At 38.1% G+C, this 5,552-nt stretch overlaps 2 long non-coding RNA genes across 3 annotated transcripts; one reads left to right on the forward strand and one right to left on the reverse strand.

The window, feature by feature from the left end:
- Window positions 1-1,618: 1,618 nt before the first annotated feature.
- On the forward strand, window positions 1,619-3,290 carry LOC135729893 (uncharacterized). The gene is made up of 3 exons (XR_010525789.2): window positions 1,619-2,131; window positions 2,696-2,832; window positions 3,151-3,290. It is a non-coding gene; the product is annotated as an uncharacterized lncRNA (long non-coding RNA).
- LOC135729892 (uncharacterized) lies at window positions 3,196-4,911 on the reverse strand. Of its 2 annotated transcripts, XR_010525788.2 has the most exons (5): window positions 4,471-4,911; window positions 3,860-3,953; window positions 3,629-3,761; window positions 3,448-3,546; window positions 3,196-3,336 (listed from the first exon to the last, which is right to left on the reverse strand). It is a non-coding gene; the product is annotated as an uncharacterized lncRNA (long non-coding RNA). The 2 variants fall into 2 exon arrangements; XR_010525787.2 differs by lacking the exon at window positions 4,471-4,911 and having other exon boundaries at window positions 3,860-4,196.
- Between the last annotated feature and the right edge of the window lie 641 nt (window positions 4,912-5,552).

Below are 5,552 nucleotides of genomic sequence, written 5' to 3' on the forward strand. Positions count from 1 at the left end.
TATGATTTAACCTACTGTACAACAAAAGACAACATAACCCGTAATGACCTCCTCACGTCGCCCAAGATTCCGGGTGGGTTGCACCAATTAAAATAAGCGGAGTTTAGAGCTAAAATATGGTTTGTTGATCTAAGTTTAATTTTAATTCGAGTTGTGTTGCAACACTTAAATTTTAACACAGATTAACAAATCTTAGATTAAATCTTTAACCTGTATAAAACACATAATCTGCGGCATGATAAATTTGCCAGTGTAATTAAAAAGCAACATGTTGACGATGTCATTCAAAAAGAAAATAAACAGTTTATGCAGGCAAAGGTAATGTGGTTTTTTTGTATTGTAAATCACTATACATTGGTAATCTAAAGATCTTATTCAAATAAGAACATTTGACGATCTTTTAAACAATTGTATTGATTAACAAAGCAATGCAAGAAATACTGCGAAGCTCAGATATTGTGATGTAATGAACAAGATTCCGACGCATCTGTCATGAAGCACCGCTGTGTGTCCGTTCATTCACTGCCCTTCAGTTTCAGACTGGAACACGTGACAGAGAAGTGCACGAGCATCAGTAGCCATTGTGTGTAGTGTAAATGCTAGGTTAGCTTCTGGGTTCCATAGGAGGGTTTTCGGCTTGCCACAAAATAGTGAAGTTAGGGGTGGTAAAACGGAATCGATGGTATATTCCTGGGCGCTGGTATGTCTCAGGGTTAAGCAGCAAATAAAAAATAAGCTTGTAGAGTGTATATAATTAAGTGTTGATGTGATCACAATAATGTATGATGGCAAGATTGTTGGTGATCCCCCAAATGTGTTAAATTAAGATCTCAGTTTTTTACTGCACGTGTTGCACATAACGGTATGTCATGGAAGATGTGATTGTTAAAGTTGGTAGCAGTAAAACGTTCAACACAGTGGCCACTGCTTACAGTAGGTTAATAGATCTATCATTCAAAACAAGTGGGGATAGTGTAATTGCCTAGCACATATGCTTTTAATAACACCATCCTACCTACAAAAATGCACCAGTTGGAGAGTATAACGGGCTGTGAACGAACCCTGTCTGGCATGATATATAATGTGCTGGTGGCTGATGGGGTCTCAGTAGTTTCTGAATTGTTACATACTGTGCTAGTGGCATACCAGTAGTTACTGGCATGTTTATCCAGTAATAAAGAAAAGGATAAAAATGTGCTTTTAGATGCCCCTTTCACGTCCACTGGCTTATTTGGAAACGCTGTCTGTGCTGTCATAAACAAGCAGCAGCTTTAAAAAATGTAATGTCATTTTTGTCATGTCATATTTATGTCACAGGTCGGGGCGGACCCAAGATGTAACAAGACACGCCCCTTCCTAGTTTCCACCTCGAGGAGGTCCCAAAGCCACCCCAATGACCACACAACCCGAGCGCAAGTACACTTAAAATAATTTAAATAAAGTTTATCTAAAATGGGCTGTCAGGAAGGGTAAAAAGGGGAGTTTAAATATTCCTTCTTCTTCTCTTCACCAGCTCATCCAGGAGGGGGGGAGACAAGGGGGCCGAGGCTCCTTCAGCTGGATTCTTTTGAACCCGTGGCGCCCTCCTCTTCTCCTGTAGGCAGAGTTTAAAGAGCACCAATTATGCTAATAAATTGGCACGTTAGCACGTTATTGCAATATCCCATAGTACATACATGTTATTAAAACTTGAACTAATGCATTGTGAGTCTTATAAATTGCTTACATACCTCACCGATTTCCCACTGTCTGGAAAACGCTCGGTTTAGTTCCTGTCTCCGCCTCCCAAAATGTCTAGTGTAATCGGATTGGTCAGATGACTACTCAACTGTTATTGGTCAGCTGGGTTCGGCTTGTGTTTGAAAGTTACGCCCCTGACTACGCGTGGGTTGACACAGATTCTGACTGAGTCACAGCCTCAGAGGCATCGTAAACAAGCGTTATATTTCTCTATAAACGATGGTGTCTGTACTGCCTTACCACTTCGAGCTCGATCCAGAGAGTTCAGAAGGCCGTTACGATATAAACGATCTCCGTCAATGAATGCGATTGGATTTAACTTTTTTAGGTGTCCTTAGCTCTGCCAGAATGCTAAACGAAGACGAAAATGTGTTGCAAAGACATCCAAAAGGTAATTATAAAGTACTACATAACTATATGGAAACACCAAATGTAGCACATAGAAAGTATTTGTTGAAATGATTATAAAACGATTTCACTTGGTAATTTCTACATTATTTTACTCTAGTAAAATTTATTATAAGACTGCTTACATACTGTATTACTGTGCAAACTATATGGAAACACCAAATGTAGCACATATAAAGTATTTGTTGAAATGATTATAAAACGATTTCACTTGGTAATTTCTACATTATTTTACTCTAGTAAAATTTATTATAAGACTGCTTACATACTGTATTACTGTGCAAACTATATGGAAACACCAAATGTAGCACATATAAAGTATTTGTTGAAATGATTATAAAACGATTTCACTTGGTAATTTCTACATTATTTTACTCTAGTAAAATTAATTATAAAATACTGCTTACATACTATTTTACTGTGCAAACTATATGGAAACACCAAATGTAGCACAAAAAAAGTATTAATTGAAATGAATGTTAGTTCTACATTATTTTACTATGGTAAACTTTATTATGAAAGACTGTGCTATGTTTTTACTTATTAGGTTTTAAGGAGAATGCAACATGTTCCAGGGCCTCTTACCTGCGTGATTCATCATCCAGGTTTTGCACAAATTGTCTAAATCCCTACACACAGAACATTTATTGTACCGACTATAAGCCTTTGAGGCGCAGGACTAGAGTAAGTTTTATTACATTTTTAAACCAATAACACTAAAGTATCATTATAGTAACAAAGTACCCAAAAGAACAAAAGATGCAACTTTAAAGAAAATATAAAAGTCAGTCAAAAGTTTATTTATTACAAATATATATTTAAATGTTAAACAATATACAAATAAACATACTTTAGTAACCATATTGTGCTCTTCTTTCAAAAATTGTTCAATTCACTTCTTACAGCTATCTATTCAGATAAATGGCATATCAAAGCTTTGTCAGCTGATGCTACCTAAGATGACACTTTAGGGTTATCATCCTGTCGTGTGTTGTTCTCCAGATACGCTTGGAGCTTCCTGATCGGAATGTTGGCTTCCGACGACCCCTGCACTGAAGATGGCATGCAATCACGTCCTCCTTTGAAGGTCTCTCAAACTGTGATGCCAGGTCCATTGGAATCGGGGTTTCCTTCAGCTTATCTTCAAATACCTCAGCAAACACAAGCCTGATCACATCATCCACATAACTGTAGAAATATTGCGGTCAATAAATCTTTTTGTTTTGATAATTTATTTCCCTGCTTCATACATTAAGTTTTTAATTATGAATGTATTTGAAATAAAACATTACTGCTTACGGTATGTCATTTGTGTTTTGGGAACATAGCCTTGTACTTTCCCTCTCCTGCTTTTGTTACGGCTTGGTGACATTGTAATGGATGGCTGCAAGGTACAACCTGTAAAAATATAAGCAAGCATAAATTTATTGTAAAAGTAAATACTACTTTATTTAACACAGTTACTAAAATACTTAAATACCTGCATAGCATTCCAATAAATGAGAAAATCAATTTTTTTTGCTGCAAATCTGAAATCTCAGGCTACGGACGGCAAAGGCATCCACTGATGATGGTGATGGAAACATTGTGAAACGATGCTACTGTCTGGGTTCCTATGATTATGCAGAGAAAAAAAACTTTGTCATCATCAGTTCTACATCTAAGACTGGTAGTGGTTTCACTAGCTAAATACATCATTTGTGTTACACACCTTTGCTCCTCATATGCCAGTCTGACTCCTTGTACTGTGTGTTATGATGTTGCATGTTTGCATACAGTGTAGAAGGATGTGTCCAGCTGCGAATCTAAGATATAGACAAATAAAACAAACATGTATTCAGTCAAAAAGACATATTATAACAATAGAGTACAACGACTATAACTCGTTAGACTATTCATTAAAACGTAAATGTATTACATGTTACATGGCCCAACATTAGCAACACACATTACGTGTTTACTTCGTTTCAAAATCTAAGAAAGCTTCAAGTAAAAACAACAGTAAAATACATATAACTTTAAACAAATCATCTGTACTTAGAGTTTCTTGAGTTTTGATCATGAGAACAAATTTTACCGGTAACAGTTTAGCTGGTAACTTAGCAAGTTTGTAAACATGTCTTAACCAACATCGATAAAAAAACGATAGTCTGCATAATTCAACATACACGTGTGTAAATATGGTACGTTGTTTATGAAATACAGTATTACAACACAAAACAGTTCGCTTGCAAGCTTAGCTCTACACGCACATTATGTTAATCTCCGGTTACCGGTTACGTAATGTACAGTAAAAGGCAAATAATAAACGTGAATACTTACAGCCTGTGATCCAGAAGTGCACAGTAATCCAACTTTCAGAAGGAGACGTCCAGCTTCGGTTCATGAGAAGCAGTTATTGTGAAACTTCCGTGAACAACTTCTGACTGGATTTTTCCGGAACCGTATTAAACATGATGTCCTCTGTGTAAGTCCATAAAGTGCTATTTTGCCCTCGCATCTAAAGAGACAGCGTCTACTCGAGAGATTTAATCGCTTAAACAATGAAACAAGAGTTTGCAAACAGAGTCACAGCAGGGACTCCCAACCTCCGCCATTTTAGCTCTCTTCTGACTCGGCGCTCCCCACCCTCGTCTTTGAGGGCGTACCCAAGCAAAGCAGAGAGGGCTGAACTATGATAATGTTGGTCTTATCTACGTCACTAATCCCAGGAAGTAAACTGTTGCCTACAATCCGAGTGTTTTTGTAGTCCTCGAACGTTAGAGACGATAACTCGCGTCATCGTTTTCTTTGAGGTATGTACTTTTTGAATATCGTTAGCATGTACTAATACACACTTACACACAAAATGATGTTTAAAAACGTGTATCCCATAATAGGTGCTCTTTAAGAAGAAGGTATAAAGATGAATGTAGGACTCAATAAACGTGGCTACCTGTCGCTGTAGGTCACTGTGCTATCTGATAGCAAACTCAATCCGCTGATGTCTTGCTATGGACTCTCCTGGCGATCCACACTTCGGGCCTGTAACTCAGCACAGCACCCAAAGGTAAGTAGTACGCGGATAGCTAGGCCCTCCTCCGCTCTTTCTGCCGACTCGTAGCTGTGGACACAGAATGCACTTAACAGGTGACTGGGTTTTTCTTTGCTCTTGTAGATAGCTGATAGCAACTAGCACGGTAGGTACTTCTCAGGTAACTGGGCTTGTCGTTTTCTCCCTTGGAGGGTTCGTGGCTGTGACACAGAATGGCACTTTACAGATAACTGCGACTTTTCTCTCTTACAGGTGACTGGTAGCAGTGGATACGGTTGGTACTTCTCAGGTAACTGGGCTCGTAGTTTTCTCCCTTGGAGGATTCGTGGCTGTAACACAGAATGACACTTTACAGATAACTGAGACTTTT

The sequence above is a fragment of the Paramisgurnus dabryanus genome, chromosome 11, assembly GCF_030506205.2.
Source record: "Paramisgurnus dabryanus chromosome 11, PD_genome_1.1, whole genome shotgun sequence".
Taxonomy (NCBI): Eukaryota; Metazoa; Chordata; class Actinopteri; order Cypriniformes; family Cobitidae; genus Paramisgurnus; species Paramisgurnus dabryanus.